The following is a 17167-nucleotide window of genomic DNA, read 5'->3' on the forward strand; positions in this document are numbered from 1 at the left end:
ATAAAAAAAGAGAGTAACTCAGTGTTAAAAAATTAAAATTCAAGCCCATGCTTTCGATGGGGTCAAAATCTCATCTGGGTCTACAGAGAGGGTTCTGAGTTATTAACAAAAGCTTTTGGCATTAGACTGGGAGCTTAATGAGAATGACAGCGAGATTCTCATTAAAAAAAGATCTCGGGTTGGTGGGGGAGGGAGGGAGGGGAGGCTGGAGAAATGGTTCAGAGGTTAAGAGCACTGACTGCTCTTCCAGAGGTCCTGAGTTCAATTCCCAGCAACCACATGGTGGCTCACGGCGATCTGTAATGGGATCTGATGCCCTCTTCTGGTGTGTCTGAAGACAACGACACTGTACTCATGTACATAAAATAAACAAATCTTTAAAAAAAGAAATCACTTAAAAAAAAAAATCTCAGGGACTGGAGAGATGACACAGCGGTTAAGAGCACAAGTTGCTCTCACAGAGGGCCAGAATTTGGTTGGCGGCCTTTAACTGCCCCTCTGACAGAATCTGATACTCTGCTGTGGCCTCCACAGCTATCTGCACACCCAGAGACTGCACATAGTACATGCAATTAACATTAAAGTACATCTTCTTAACAAAGGAGACCGCCTGGCTTTAAGATGTTTACGTTTGCTCACAGAATTCAAGGGGAACAAAATTATATAACATTTCAGATTCCACGAGCTCCTGGGAAGTCTAAATAAAACGCGGCTCAAATGAATCATTAAGATGGTCCAGAATTCAGGGGTTGTCAACACTGGCTTTATCCTGTTCTATTTTCTGACTTCCTAACTTCCTTGCCCCAGTGTCTATCATATACATACATTTGGTTTGGGGTGGGGGACCTGGCAGTTCTAGTTTTCCATGATTTTAATGTATAATCTCGATTGAGGATCATTCATACAATTTTTTTTTTTAACTGTGATGGGAGATAGTTCAGTCTGTAACACACTTGTCTTTTGAGGACTTAAGTTCGGCAGAAGCTGCGTAGAAAGCTGGGTGTGGTGGCAGATACGGCAGTCCCAGGAATGGCAGGATGGGAGGTCAAGAGAGGCTCCTTAGACACCCGGGGACCTTCTAGCCTGGCCTACATAGCGAAACTTCAGGTCGGTCAGAGGAACTAGCTAAAAAGAAACAGGAGGAGCCTGGGAACCAAAACCCAAGGTTGTCCTCTGATCTCCACACAGATATGATACATGCATGACATGTGTGCACATACAGACATGTGTGCACATGCATAAAAAATTTAAAGTAACTTTTAAAGCTTGGCTCTGGGGGCTGCTGCTTGCACTCGCTACTCTTACAGAGGATGGAGATTTGGCTCCCAGCATGCACATGGCACAGCTACTGCTCACAGCTACCCATAACTCCAGCTCTAGGGAATCCAATCCCCTCTTTTGGCCTCTAGGGGTACCATGCACACAGTGCAGAGACATGGATTTAGGCAAAGCACTCATACACATAAAATAAAACAGACAAACCTTTAAAATAAATAAAAAAAATATTTTAAAAAAATTAAGGAAAGCTAAGGATGTGGCCCGGGTGTAGAATGCTGGCCAAGAATGCACAAGGCTCTGTCCCCAGAACCACGAAAACACTTGCACATATGCACAGATGCATACATGCATACATACATACATGTAAACATACATACATACATACATACATACATACATACATACACACATACGTGTGCACCTGAAACAAAATCCATGAGAGTCATAAAGTAAGGGCCAGTCCAAAGTGGTGCCAGAGACAAAATCAAAACCAAATTTGCTAGGAATGGCTCCCAAGCCAGCTCCACTCCGGGCTCTGGTATTCACAGACTTGACTTAAAGGAATAAAAATAAAAATAATGTAAGTGGGGTTACCACGGAGCTGCTGGTTCTCTGCGGAACACTTTACACTTATGTAGCAATTACTACGACCACTTCCTGACACTGTGACTCACTTACCCTCTGCTACCCCAGCCGCCTCCACCCCCACCCAGGGAGGGAAGTCTGCAGATGACCCCTCCGACCACCATCGGCTCACCTGCAAACACCCTGCTTCTCACAACAGTGCCAGGCTCAGAAAGTCTCCACTCCTCCTTTCCCTAACCACACACACACACACACACACACACACACACACACACACACACACACCACACACACACACACCACACACATACACACACACACGCACACACACACACGCCTTACCGTAAAGTTTCTTCCATCCCCACAAACTGCTTCCCAATCCTTCCGACCCCCTCTCACACCCTGCTTTTGACATCTACACGGGTTACAAGAGCCAAGACTCCCTGCCTCACTCCTCCTCCTAAGCTTTTCAATCCGCCTTACCCTATGCCTCCCTAACCAAGGCAACCTGGCAACTGTAAATGGAGAACCAGTTTCGAGCACAGTATTACGGGGTAGAGGACAGGGGCAGGGCACAGGAGGTGTGTCTTTTTACTTTCTACATTTCAGCTTGAACTCAGAGCAAACAAGTTGTTTTGTTTGTTAGTTTGTTTGTTTTTTAGTGGATAAAAAACAGGTCAGGGAGACGATTCTGCTGGCACAGGTACTCGCTGTGACACCCGACAACACAAGTTTGGTCCCTGGGGCCCAAGAGGTACAACCTACTCCTGCAAGTTGTTTGAGCTCCACACATGGACTGTGTCACATGTTTGCTGGTACTCACAAACACAAAATTTTAATTAATTAACTAGCTAATTAATTAATTAAAAAGCCACAGACATAGAGGCACAGCTTATAAAATAAACGCCTTGCTTTCTAAATGCAGAAAATCTGTGTTTATACACGCCAGTTCAAACTGTAAATGACACCGTGTGGGTTACAGGTGGCATGGACTGCCCTCCCCGCTTTTCTCTGTAAATTTTATTACTTCAGACTGATAGGAATCGTGACAGTTTAGACCCAAAGCCAAGCACCAGAGCAGGCCAGAATGAATATATGACAAGCAGTGGGCTGCAGGACAGGTCCCAGCACACTGCGGAACCACTCCCAGAGTGACAAAGGGACGACTCCTCCATCAGGCCCCCAGGCTTCTGTGCCCAGCCTGGGCCTTGGATGCCAAGTCATTCCTAAACTGGGTCATCCCCAAGAACAGATGTGGAAGAGATGTCCCAGCATGAGTGACATCCTGTACAGGGCCCATCTGGCCCTCTGTATTCACACAAGACATGTCCTCTCCTGTGTGTCTTCTCTGGTCCCCTTCTCTGGTCCCTGCCTCTCACCAGGATAAGTCTCGGCTGACCAACGGCCACACATACTCCACTTAACGGGCAAACTTACAACGTAGATGTCAGGAGCCTAGAAACTCTTAGAGTCATAAGGGAGAGACATGGACTCCTCCGCCCACCATTTCCCCAATATTCCCTAAAGTCTCTTGAGGCGAAGAAGAGAAGTGAGAGAATATTCCAGGAAGCAGGAAGAGTTGAGAATTCAAGGCCCGGGGGTGACAGAATACGGCATGCTGCCAGCGAGGTACAAGGCTCTCAGGTCAGACCTCTAAAGAGGAGGAACGCTGTCCGGCATACGCAAGGCCAGGCAGAAAGAACGGCAAGACACTTAGAAATGTCAGATTCCACCAGGGCATGCCAGGCAGGACCTAAGGGAAGACTCGGCCTCCTGAGGCAGTGACCACTTCCCTGCAGCTCCAGTGTCCCTTCCAGCGTCTAAAGAGGATCTAACCCCACAGGGTGGGTGGAGAATAGGAATAGAGAAAAAAAGAAATGAAATTGGGCAACATCACATGGAGCTAGGCCAGATCCTCCCCGTGTAACATGTATTCACTGCAAGTGACCTGGGTCACTCCAGAGATGTGGGGGATGTACGTTCCAAACCCAAACTTCTGCCAGTTATCAAGACTGCTGGGATGGCGGACTTCGCAATGTCAAAAGAGCCGGCATAGAGACTGACCGGACTCGACCTCAAGGGGCCTGCTTTCAGAACAGTCAGGTGACATCCTGGAGCACAGTGGAGAGTCACCTGCCACGGACGGCCCAGGAAGAGCTGTGGAGGTGGGAGTGGTTGGAGACAGTCTCATGGAGGAAGTGAGATCTGACTTGGATCTCGAAAAACTAGGTTCAACTAGGTCAGACAGAAAGGAAGTGGGAAGACTACCCCAAGCCGTGGGCTGGCAGATACAAGCCATAGCCACAGGATGGGTGGGGACCACGATGGAGGAGTGGGTCCCGAAGGTGGCCAGTAGAAATAATTAGGAGTTATGTGGTGGATCTGAGCCCACCTCTGCTTCTCAGACCCACATTCCCCATCTGTAAAAGGCCCAATATGCGAAAGGAAAATGGTACCCAACCTCTAGAGATGCTGTGATGAGGAGATGCTCCTGAAACGCTTGAGATATTTGTTACCTGATATCAAATGCTGTTTCTCTTTAGGGTGTGTGTAGGGTGGTGGTGGGGGTGGTGGGGGTCAAGACCGGGTTTCTCTATGTAGCCCTGGCTGTCCTGGAACTCGCTCTGTAGACCAGGCTGGCCTCGAACTCACAGAGATCCTCCTGCTTCTTTCTCTACCTCGGGTGCTGGGATTAAGGGCACATGCTGGCCTTCCTGGATTTTTAGGCGAGCGCTGTAAACCTGAACTTGGATCCTCATTCCTGTGTGGCAAGCGCATCATTGACTGAGCCATCTCCACAGCCACCCACCCCATCCCCCTTCTTAAATTCTGAGACAGGGTGTCATGGCGGCTGAGGATAAACCTGTACTTCTGATCCTCTTGCCTCTCTATTCTCCAAGTGCCGGGATTCTAAGTGTGCACCACCATGCCTGGCTTATGTGTCGCTGGGGTTTCTCGCATGCTAGGCAAGTGCTCTATCACCTAAACCAGATCCCCAGATGCTGCTGCAGCCGCCACCACCTCCTTCTCCTCTTCTTTCTCCTCCTCTTCCTCCACCTCCTCCTCTTCTTCCTCCTTCTCCTTCACCTCTACCTTTCCCTCCTCTTCCTCTTCCTCCTCCTTCAATCTTCCTTGGGTCAAGCTTACTATATATCCCAGGGTTACTTCAAGCTTGCTTGAAAGTCCATACTGGCCCCAAACTCACAATCCTCCTGCCTCCGACAAGTGCTGGGGTCACAGGCATGTACCACTCTGCTCAGCACACATTTTCGTCATTCTAACAGCCGGATGTGGGGCTGGGGATTTAGCTCAGTGGTAGAGCGCTTGCCTAGGAAGCACAAGGCCCTGGGTTCGGTCCCCAGCTCCGAAAAAAAAAAAAAAAAAAAAAAAAAAAAAGACCTAACAGCCGGATGCTAAGGAAAAGTGAGTATAGGCCGCTTGGTCGCACATCCTGAGTAGCCTAAAAGGAAACGCCAACCATGCGGTAGAATACTCAGGCAGGCAAGGATGGGGAAGCTCAACTTGCTGCCCACACACTCTGTTCTAGAACATTCTTCAACTACTGACTGCATCCCTGAGCTCCCAGCTGAACTGGGCCAAAGAGAAAGCCTTTGCTTCCCCTCCACCAGCTGTTCTCTGGGCCTCTTCTCCACAATGTATGACCTAATGGAGGCTGCCAGCATGGGTGTTTCTTCAGTCCTGCCTGAATTTCTGTAATCGATGCCCTCCAGTGAAGTCTCTGGAGCTGGGTACTCCTTATACAGCCAACACTTCCCTCAGGGACCCTGACTGACGACAGTCTACCACATAGACATGGCTGAGATTAGAGTCCTGTTTGCCCTCAATACCCTCAGAGGCAAAACAGCAACAACAACAAGTGGCTATGACAGGCACTTAAGCATCCAGGCAGGCATAGTGATACACGTCTGCGACCCCAACACTGAGGAGGTGGAAAGTGAGGAGAGAAGTGTCAGTGACGTGCTTGCATTGCAGGTTTTAGAGAACCTGACTTCCATCCCTAGACTGCTGTAGAAGCACGTATTTTTATCACAGCATGTGTAAGGCAAAGGCAGGCTGGTAGCTCCAGGCCTCCCTGGCCAACCAGCCTAGCCTACTTGGCAAGCTCCAAGCCTAAGAGAGACTTTGTCTTAAATAAAAGTAAATAAATAGAGACAGATGGGCATCTGAGGAACCAAACAAAGCTGTCCTCTGGCCTCCACATACATATGCATGCACACCTGCACACACACACACACACACACACATATCGAAAAGCAACAAAAGGGACAGGACTCAAGTGCCTCTCCCCATACTCCCCAGGGAACACAAAGAAAGTCCAGTGCTTCAGCTCCTGCGTACAGGGGGAGCATCTAAGCCCATCCAGGCCAGGCTATCAAAGCTACTCTGAGGTACCAGCAGGGCCCCAGACTGGAGACAAGACTGGCACCCACGAGACATCCCTTCCCCTTGGAGGTCTTTCTGTGGGGACAGCACAGCTCTTTCGGTAAAGGACACTGCACAACAGCTCCTGCCGAGACTCTTCTCCTCCAGGGTGACTGACACAGACACCCCTCCCTCGAGCAGACTGATTTCAGCCCTCCCGTATCACGGCAGCTCCCTCCTCTTCTCTCAACCAGTCAAACCCCGGCCTGGAAGTCTCTTTGCCCTTTCCCTCGCTGAGCCAGTTCTGGTGTGATGTACTGCAATAGCATTTATTGGGAAGGGCAATCAAGATGGCCTGGTTTTGAGCTCCAGCACTGCAAACAAACTATTAAGTGTTTACTGTGGTCAAGAACTCTGCCAGGATTAAAAATGCCAACCAAGATCTCAGGACCGGGAAACACAGAGAACATAAAGGAGGAAGGCTAAGTATGACCCAAGAAGTCTCAGAGAAGAATGGAGCTGGGGCTAAACTATATCGGTTACTGGCATTGGTGATGGTTGGCTTGTTTCTTTAAGAGTCCTATAGCTCACACCGGCCTTGACTTTGCCCTATACCCAGGGATGCTGTCAAATTACTAACCTTGACTCCACCTCCCCAGTGCTGGGGTTCACAGCCATTTTTATGTGATGCTGGGGAACAAACGCTCTTCTGGCCTTCAAGGGCATAGGTGCTCAAGTGGTGCGCATGCAGAACACTCATACACATAAAATAAATAAAAAAGCTTTATGTATGCGTGTTTATCTGCAGGTGGCTTTATGCATGTGAGTGCAGGTGCCCTCAGAGGCCAAGGCAATGCTAAGCAAGCATTCTGCCAACTGGGCTACATCCTGTCTCTAAACAGGCTCTTGGAGGAGGATGGGCTATCTGTTTTACTTATCAAAAGACGTTTAAAACACTCTCAGTTCCTTCCATCATTTATTTAGTATGTGCATGTGTGTGAACCTTTGTGTAGTTTATCTCCTTTTCTTCATTAATTTTTTATTTGTTTGTTCTTCAGGACTGTGTGTGTGTGCATGCGCTGCTCTAGCTGTCCTCGAACTCACAGAGATTTGCTTGCTTCTGCCTCCCAAGCGCTGGTATTAAAGGCATGCATCACCACCACCTGACCCCTTTACTTAGCATGTATATGTGTGGGGGCCCTTGTGAATGTGTGTGCACCTTGCGTGTACAAGAACCTTTGAGGCCAGAGGAGGATGTCTGATCCCTGAACTGGAGGGTGGATATAAGCCACCATGTGGGCATTGGGAAGAGCAGCCATTGCTCTTAACTGATGAGTGATCTAGAGAGAGGGTGGCTCCCAGAAGACTTTTTGCAAAGGGTCAGTGAAATTATGCTCTAAACAGAAGTTCCTTCAGCAACTTTAAGGCAGCTGAGAGAGTACAACTGTCCTTCTCTACACTGCTCCAAACACAAGGTGGCTCAGGTAGCAGCTTTGAGTTGAACAGGCCATGAGAGATGACGCTCAAAGCCCCTCTGAGGGAGCTTGTAATGACTGTGAAAACCCATGTCCGGTGTCTGCAGGGTCCTGCTAGCACAAGAAAGGAACAGTAAGCTAGAGCTGGCATCACAAAAGTACCTGCACGGTCTCAAGGGGCTTGATTTAATCCTGTCACTGTCTTCAAAGTCAATCTTTGTATTTTTAAAAATGTGGGCCCCACATTTGCATTGGCATCGGGTCCCACAAACTATGAAGCTAGTTCTGAACAAGAGGCAAGGGTGAGGGAAGAGGAGAGAAGGAAACCTCTTCCTAAAGCTGATGGGAATCTGGCTGTCCCTCAATGGACCAGGCCAGGGGCTGTGACAGGGGTGGGTACAGATAAGTGGAGACATGGCACAGTGCTACAGCAATGTTCAAAACCAAACCCAAACTGACCCAGACCACATCCCCCTACCCAAGAGGTTGACCAGTTGGCCGATAGTGCTTCCCTGAAGTAGGTAGACAAGTCGAGAGTTGGCCTGATAAATTCATGTGGGATGTGGGGTGGTGGCATGTCAAACTGAAACTCTTTTGATCTTATGATCATTTATAGGTTCAGACCAAGAAGAAAGAGAGAAAGAAAGAAAAAAGAAAGAAAGAAAGAAAGAAAGAAAGAAAGAAAGAAAGAAAGAAAGAAAGGCCCCATGTTAACTTAGGTAATCTCTGAAAACACTGATCAACCTTTACTATTTGATTAAACGGTCAACTTTATTTCCAACCCAAACCATCAAGGATATTATTCTCTCACCCAAACCATGGTCCTCCATCTAAAGAACACCATGATTCTAAAATATGGCCTTCTCCAGGGACAGCTGGACCAGAAAGGACCTTAGGGACTATCAGTTTTCAGACTTTTCCCTTTGGGGAAGATCCTCCTAAAACAATCAATATGGTTTCCAAGAAACCTTGACAACCCTCCCCATCCCCCCTGCCCCAGAACCTGGTCCAATTCTCACTTCATAAATGAGGAAGCTGAGGCTATAACAGGGGAAGTAACTGGTCAAGGCCACCCCCAAATGGGGGCAGGATCAGAACCCGGAAACTCTCAGCTTCCCCTCCTGACCTCTCAATTTCATGAGCACAAACAAATTCAGATATTCACTATATAACCCCCAGCTCTCTCTCTCTCTCTCTCTCTCTCTCTCTCTCTCTCTCTCTCTCTCTCTCTGTCTCTCTCACACACACACACACACAGAGAGAGAGACAGAGAGACAGAGAGACAGAGACAGAGACAGACAGACAGACAGACAGACATTTCAGTTTTCCCTACATCTCTGGCTCAGGTCTTCTGGTCCTTTTCTTTGTCTTCCAGAAAATGAAATCTGGTTTCACAGATGGATTTTAAGTCTATGGACCTGGTGCAGGACATATGGCTAGCGTTTGGCACATTTACCCTCAAACCCATCATTTGGTAAGGTAGGGCAAGCCAAAGGTCAAGTTGTGGGCCTTTGTTAGACCTTGACATTTGCAAACACCGCCTTTTCTTTCTTTCTTAAAAATTTGCTTATTTGATTTGGTGTGCACTTGTGTGTGTGCCCTAGGAGGTCATGAAGGGTTCAGATCCCCTGCAACTGGAATTACAGACAGTTGTAACCTGCCATGTGGTTGCTGGGAATTGAACCTAGGTCCTCGGGAAGAGCAGTCAGTGCCCTTAGGAGCTGAGCCATCTCTGCAGCTCCAACACTGACTCTTCTGAGAGAGTGATTCAGCCCGAGGTTTTTCACTTACAGGTGAGGGTCATACAAATGGACAGAGCTAAGGTCAGACAGGGAATGTTCCCACTCCACCACACCAGAAAGATAGAGCCAGAGCTCTGGGATTACAGACTGTGTACCACACCTAGCTTCTGTCATACTGGGGATCAAACCCAGAGCTTAGAAGCATGTTTGAAGTTCAATGTGTGTTTATTGTTCCCTCCCTTCCTTCTGTTTCTCCCTACATCCCTCTCGTCTCTTTTTCCTTTGAACGATTATGAATTGAGCATCTATTGTGTGTCAGGAATGATCTGGATGCTGGACATGGGAGACATATTGGATAAATGAATAGACAGCAAGCTGTGTGGCTATAAACACGTGGGAGAAAGCAGCACAGGGTTGGAGGGGCAGAGAAGGGTTCAGAAGAAATGGACTTAGTTCTGGAGGGTCAAGGAAGGAGTCTGAAAAGGAGGTGTGGGACACCTGGGGTAAGGTGGGGGAATAGTCCAGACAAAAGGAACCACAAGTGCAAAGGTCTTGAGGCAGGAACGTCAAAGCTCTAGTGTGGTCTGAGTGAGGGCAGTGGCTGGTTATGGATGAAGGGAGAAGATGGGGAGGGAGTGGGAGCCAGAGTTGGTGGACCCTCAAGTTACAGTCGTGCTTGGCCTTTACTCTAGGCATGGAGCCCGCAGAAGACTAAGTGACTTCGCATAGCCAATCACACGACTTCCCGGGCCACTGTCATCACCAGGCAGCCTGTGCTAAGCAGTAAGGGGAACCAGGTTAGGGAGCCAGGCCCCAGCTCAGTACGGCCTCTCGGTATTACTGAGAAAAACCTTCCCCTTCTCTGAATCCCCAGAATCTCCTCTGCGAAATGGGAACATCAGGCTAGGTGGTATCTAATGTCCTCTCTACAAGAGCCATACATTCTGACCTTGACGGTGAGAGCCCGGAAGGAACTAAAACACAGCCTCCTCCTTTGATACAGGAAAAGGCGAGGGAACAGCAGCCACGTTCTGAAGCCCCCGACCGTTCCCTGATGCTTATTCAACTCCAAACCATCTTCTCACAGCTCCCTCGGATGGGAAGTCCAGCCAAAGAGGCAGCCTCATCCCTCAGTTACAGATGCTAAAGATGACCAACGGCGGGGCTGGTAGGGCTCAGCTCCCTGCCATATCTGATGGCCCGACCTCTACAACTGACTCCCACAAGTTGCCCTCTGATTACCACACGAACATCATGACATACACATGAACACACACACACACACACACACACACACACACACAAGAAATTTTTTTTTTACGATTCCGCAGTCCTACCATTACAGAAAGCACAAATTTCACACACGTCAGAAGCCAAATCATCGAGGTGCTCTGAGCCTTCACCCCTCACTCTGCCCTGGCTCCTACACTTCCCTCAATGGCTGCTTTTCTCTTTCCTTTTATATTTAGTTTTTTGTTTTTTCAAGGCAGGGCCTCACCATATAGTGAACTGGAGCTCATTCTGTAGACCACGCTGGTCTTGAACTCACAGAGACCTGCCTGCCACTGCCTCCCAAGTGCTGGGATCCAAGGTACACTTCATCGTGTCTGGCCCTGTCTTGTGTCATTCATTATTAGTGGGCACTGGAGCGAAAGAATGCTCAGCACCATCCACCCAGTCTCAGGGACAGGATTTGCTTCCCCAGTCAGCCTGAGAGCTCCTGAGATCCGGACCCACCGATTGTGAGAGCCTCACATGCCTCTTCCCAGGCCTTAGCCACAGACTGAGTCTCCCTCAGAGAACTTTGTCTACTACTCCGATGGGGAGATACCCAAGACAAGCTATGGGATCCTGCAGCAAGGGTCATGCCCCCCCACTTTGGCATCCTAAAGGTGGGGTTTATCTGCCCCCCTCCCCTCTCCCCACAGCCTTCTCTATTTTTAGCACTTTCTTTAAACAGTTTCTTTAAACGGGGCAGAATAAAACACTTAGACGGAACCGCCCGCCCAGGCACAAGGCCCTGCCATCCCTAGCCGCTGAATCAGCCATGAAAATGAAATCTGAACCTCTCTGTTGAATGAAAAGAGAGTCAGAAGTCAGCTTTGCCCAGCGTCTTCTTAGAGACTGGTGAGGCCCAGCCCAAAGGCTATCCTCATTTTACAAATACTCCTCTTTGGAGCAGGGGCTGAAGGAAGTTGAGATGCACCAAGGACTTGAGAGCAGGGACCACACTGAGTGTCATGCAGGCCCAGGCACCACTGTGCTTTGGCTACTGTGCTGGGTAGAGGATTCACGTGAGGGAGCTGGGCTGTCGGCCAGGAGTGGGTCTTTTAAACATTCACCATCAGTCCCCACTTCTCCTAAACTGGTTGAGGAAAGCCTTGAGATTTCTGCTGCTTCCTACCGACAGGTTGGTAGTTGAAAGGGACCTTCCCTTGGAGTCCCTTGGAGGGCTTGGGAAAGTGTGTGGCCATGCCTCAGCTAGAGACCAGCAGGGTCCCATTGTACCCAGGAGCTTGGGCACACAGGCTGAGGAGATAGCTCAGGGCATTTGCTGTTCTTGTAGAAAAACCCAGGTTTGATTCCCAGCACCCTCATGGCAGCTCATGATTTTCTTTAACTCCAGTAGCAGGGGATTCAAAACCCTCTTCTGGCTTCTGAGGACCAGGCAGGCACAGGATGCACTTATATACACAAAAGCAAAATACACATATGCATTAAATAAAAATAAATATACCCTCCTGGAAATGAAGTATCCTTAGGGAAAGGCTGGTCCTAAACCTCTGACCAAAGATAGAAAAGCCACCAAAAGAAACCCAACAAGGAGACAGGAATACGAAGAACAGACAACCACCGACAAGGTTTGGCCATCCCTGTTCACACAGTGAGGACGTAGAGCACAGACTACTCCTTAAACAGGGAGCTGGGTCATGGTCAGTCTTCCCACGGCTTCTTCTACCTCCACACCTGACATTAAAGCCGCAGGTGAGACAACTCATCCCTGGAGGACGCTAACGGATGTGTATCCGAAATGTCTGGCGACACAAAGCAACAGTGGCTTCATGAGCTGGACGTTTATGAGCTCAGGGCATCTCAGGTCGGGGGTAGCGGTGCTTCCGCCTCACTTTTGAATCGGAGAGTATATGGCAGTACCGGCCTCCACTCATTCAACACCAGAGGTGACAGTCAAGGGGTTACTTGACACTACCAAATGCCACCCCCGACCCCTACCCCAAGCTTCAAGAAGACTCCTGGTTGAGAACGAGTGCTTAAAGTTTAGACATCTGAGGAGACATGTTGTTTAAAGATACAAGCATCTAATTCCCCCTGACTCTTTGGACACCACGACTTTGCAAACGCAGTGTGTAGTTGCCACGCTTCGGTTTATCCATGTTATTATTAAATGCTCAGTGCCTGGAGTCCTTCCGCTCTTTCCCACACCCTCCGGGTCTCGCCTTAGTCCACGCTCGGGCCTGCCCATCTGCGCATGCGCCACACGCCTCGAGGCACTGGCTGCCTGAGTCAAGGGGCTTCCAGGAGACAGCCATGGCCACACCCAGAAAGCCGATCCAGCCTCGTCACCAGCATGGTGGGGCCTTTATACACTCCATAACACTTCTCAGAATGAAGTGTGTTTGAAAGTACATTGTGCCAAACACAGAAAAAAGGTCAGAGATACCGAATCTAAAAGTCTTGGAAAGTCCCACGACCCAGTAGAAGAATGAGCGGAATAGGCGCCGTGAGACAAGGAAACACAAATGGACCCTGGGCTCGTGTGAAAAGACACTCCACCACCCCATCCGACTCTGCCACGGAAGAAATGCAAATGCAAACAGACACCAATGCCTATCCTACAGAGTGGCAAAGATCAAAGGGTAGGAAAAGCCCGCGTTGGCGAGGCTGCCTCTTTCATGGATAGAACTCACTTCTACAGGCAACTTGAAAGGCTCGTTTCAATGTCTGCCAACCTCCCAAACGTGGACGCGTGACTGCCAGCGGTTCCACGTCTAGGACCGTATCCTGCAGAAACAGCCCCGCCTCTGCAAAATGGTGCAATACAAGGTTTAATGATGACGGAAGAAAGGAAACAAGCTACATGCTCATCACTGGGGGATGGCGTCATCAACTGTCTTTATCCTACAAGAGGGGATGCTGCACAGCTACGAAGAGGAATAAGGGGGGTTGGGGATTTAGCTCAGTGGTAGAGCGCTTGCCTAGCAAGCGCAAGGCCTTGGGTTCGGTCCTCAGCTCCGGAAAAAAAAAAAAAAAAAAAAGACAAAATAACGAAGAGGAACAAGGGCATTCTTTCAATCAGATGGAGTAACCTTCAAAGTACACAGTAGACGAAGACAAGCGAGGCACAGGATGACGGCTAAACGGGTGGGATCGATCGGTTGGGAAAAGCCCGTGCATTTGTACATGCATGTATACCTGTAAGTTACCATTCCAAAGACACACAAAAAGGCTCACAAGAGACGTTGCTTCTTGAGAGAAGGGCTGAGTAGCAAGAATTATTTGCCTCACTTCAGATACGTGCAGACTTTATGCTACCAACAATCGCCAGTCAAACAACGGGTCAACGACAGAAGACCGACTCCAATGTGTGCTGTTAGCGGCAGCTGTGTGCAGGCAGGCACCAGATGCTACAGGCTGGTTTCCATTAAATCCTTTATTCCCACGAGTATCCCCACCTGCCGGAGTTCAAATGGTGCATGGGTGCGCGCGTGCGTGCGTGCGTGTGTGTGTGTGTGTGTGTGTGTGTGTGTGTGTGTGTGTAGGAAGGTGCCAGCACTAGGTGTGTTGACCATTGTTTTTTGTTTTTAGAACAGAGTCTCTCACTGTCCTGGAGCTTGCCAAGTAGGCTAGGCTGGCTGGCCATTGAGCCTCAGGGGTTCTCCTGCCTCTCTCTGCCTCTGCAGAACTGGGATTAAAATGTGTGCCACCAACCCCTGCTTTTGTACGTGGGGTCTGGGGAACCAAACTCAGACTTTTACCAGTTGAGATATCTCCCCAAACCCTAATGCCCCTGGTTTGCTGGGTTTTTTAATTCAAAAGCACGAAGTATTTGCCACATCCAAAGCGTAAAAAAGTTCACCAGCTCCCTCCTTCAACCGTGCTTTAAAGGTATCCAACCCTATCGTGCCTTCATTCTGAAAGCACACAGTCACCTCGATGGCCGGCAACCATTACCCCGCAGCTACAAGGACAGAAAAGGCAAAATCCTTTAGAAGTTGTTCTCAGGATCAACTGCCAGGGACCCAGGGACATCGGAGCTCTTAATAATACCTCAGAGCGCTGTTAACCAGGTTGGAGCATCACAGGATGGCCTGGACCCCAAAACTTCTCAGGAGCGGTAAGAACCTGCAGCAGTCACCCAAGGGAACTCCCTGCGGCGCTGCCTGGAGCAACGTTTTAATGGCTTATTACCCAAGGGTGCCACCGACATCGCTCTCAAGCCCACCCCACCGCCCCTGCCACTTCGTCATAAAATAACCCTCATATTTTTTTCAGCTGTAAATCAGCATTTGTCAAGCTCTAAATTGGGCCAAGGCAATATTTATTCATCAAAAGATAAATCTTCCCTGCCCTGTCATAAATCTGCTCCGTAATTTAGTATGCCATCACTCTTACCTGAAACCCTGTCAAAAAAACAGTGGCCCGGAAGAGTCCCGCAGTGTGCAGTTGGCTATGGCTAAGGGTACAGTCATGGCTCATCTGTTTAGTTCTGTATGTGGGGGAGTGGGGAGGCGGGGCCCTTCCAACCTAGGTTTGCAATTTGAACGCTCGTTAACACCAGGCTGGGGATTGGGAGAGGCTGATTCTCCCAGAGAACCACAGACCCCTCCAGTGGGAAAAATAGAGAGGCGAGAAGATGATAATAGAAGCAAGTATGATGGGTGCAAAACACGGGGTGGGGTTGGGGGGCACAGTGCACGAGGAGCAACAGGTCCACGGAGCAGCAGGACAAGATGGAGACCTGGTCCGAGAAGAGGTGACAAAAGTTATAATAAATAAAAATGAAAGGGACCGGAGACATGACTTGGCTGGTGAAGGTTCTTGTCAAGCCAGAGGCCAACCAAGGCTGCTGTGACGTTGCCTGTTATCACTGGAACCGGAGCCACCGGGATGAATATTATAATTAATAATGCATTGGAAATTAATTCTTGCCTGCTGCACACCGAGAACTTTTTCACAGTGGTGGAAGTGGTCACAGTCCCCTCCCACATTCAGCCTACAGGCCCGCACATGGGGCCACCAGGGTGGGGGGATTTAGATAGCTTTGCCCTAGACCAGATGAGGTCCGGCTGAAAGGCGAATCCCTCCCTGGCAGGCACAACTTCTTCCTTTTGTGCTCCTTTCTCTGAATGTGCCAATCTGGATTGGTTGCTGCGTCTCCCAGGTGGGGTCATCTGCTGAGGGGCGGCCTCTACCTCCCCTTCTTTCTCCTCGAGACAGCTCCCTTACACACCCCCACCCACCGAGCTTCACCTTTTACTACCGAGTCACCCCAATCCCACTTCCTCTGCATCGCTCCACAACCTCACGGCTTGATCTGGCACAAGAACATGCTTGGTGCTGCCGTGAGCCGGTGGTTGATGCTGCGGTGGGTTTCTAAGCCACACACACTATTAATTTCATGTTCAAACGCACGCTCCTTGTTCGTGGGCTAGCAAGGGAGGAAACCCCTCCCCAGTGCCAGACGCTGAAGCCTTTACGGTACTTAACAAAGACGGAACGGAACTACTTTTTAATTTAAAAAAAAAAAAAAAAAAAAAAAAGCCGGACTTCACAAGTTCGCGGTAGATGCCAAATTTCTCACAACAATTTTTACAACCAACAGGTCAAGTTGTAACCTGTACCTTTTGAGTGTACCTTGTAAGCTGTTGGTTATTTAGGCATTAAAGCCAAGGAGGGCTGGGGGGTGGTGGGGGAGCTTAGTTAGTACAGTGCTTGCTCTGGGTTCAGTTCCCACCGTGGCACAAACCAGGCATGGTTGTGCACACCAGTAATCCTAGCGCTTGGGACGTGGAGGCAGGAGGATCAGAAGTGACAAGGTCAGCATTAGATTCATAGGGAGTTCAGGCCACTCTGGGCTTTGTGAGACCCTGTCACAAAGAAAGAAGAGATAGAGGAGGGGAGAAGAAGAGGAGGAAGAGGAGGAGGAGGAGGAAGAGAAAGAGGAGGAGGAGGAAGAGGAGGAAGAAGAGGAAGAGGAGGAGGAAGAGGAAGAGGAGGTAGAGGAGGAGGAGGAAGAGGAAGAGGAGGAGGAGAAGGAGGAGGAGGAGGAGGAGAGAAAAGGCCACAGTACTGGGGGATAACATACCCTAGGCTAGAGTCAAAGGTAGTTAAAGGTTTGAGCTTCAAGCTTTGACTTTGATGTGGAGTTCTTAAACACTGTTATCATTACATTTGTGTGTGTGTGTGTGTAGCATTAGATGTGGAGGTCGGAGGACAACTTTTGGGAATCAGCTCTTCCCTTCCACTCTGTGGAACTCTGAGGCTGAACTCAGGTGATCAGGCTCAGTGACAAGTGTCCTTACATGGCAAGGCTATCTCTCCAGCCCACCACTGTGGATTTAGAGAATATATAAGCAGGTGACTGTATTAAGGTTTCATCAGGGGGTTGGGGATTTAGCTCAGTGGTAGAGCGCTTGCCTAGCAAGCACAAGGCCCTGGGTTCGGTCCTCAGCTCCGGAGGAAAAA

The 17167-nt window shown here is 49.2% G+C and overlaps 1 protein-coding gene across 49 annotated transcripts in view; it reads right to left on the reverse strand.

Moving 5' to 3' along the window:
- Window positions 1-17167, reverse strand: part of Trerf1 (transcriptional regulating factor 1) — a 226699-nt gene that overhangs the window by 142973 nt on the left and 66559 nt on the right. For 2 of the 49 annotated variants that reach the window (XM_087565813.1, XM_087565803.1), the window contains exon 1: window positions 13390-13492. The gene's annotated coding sequence lies outside the window, so the exon portion shown is untranslated. 49 annotated transcript variants of the gene reach the window in all.

The sequence above is a fragment of the Rattus norvegicus genome, chromosome 9 (assembly GCF_021556685.1).
Source record: "Rattus norvegicus strain SHRSP/BbbUtx chromosome 9, alternate assembly SHRSP_T2T, whole genome shotgun sequence".
Classification (NCBI taxonomy): Eukaryota; Metazoa; Chordata; class Mammalia; order Rodentia; family Muridae; genus Rattus; species Rattus norvegicus.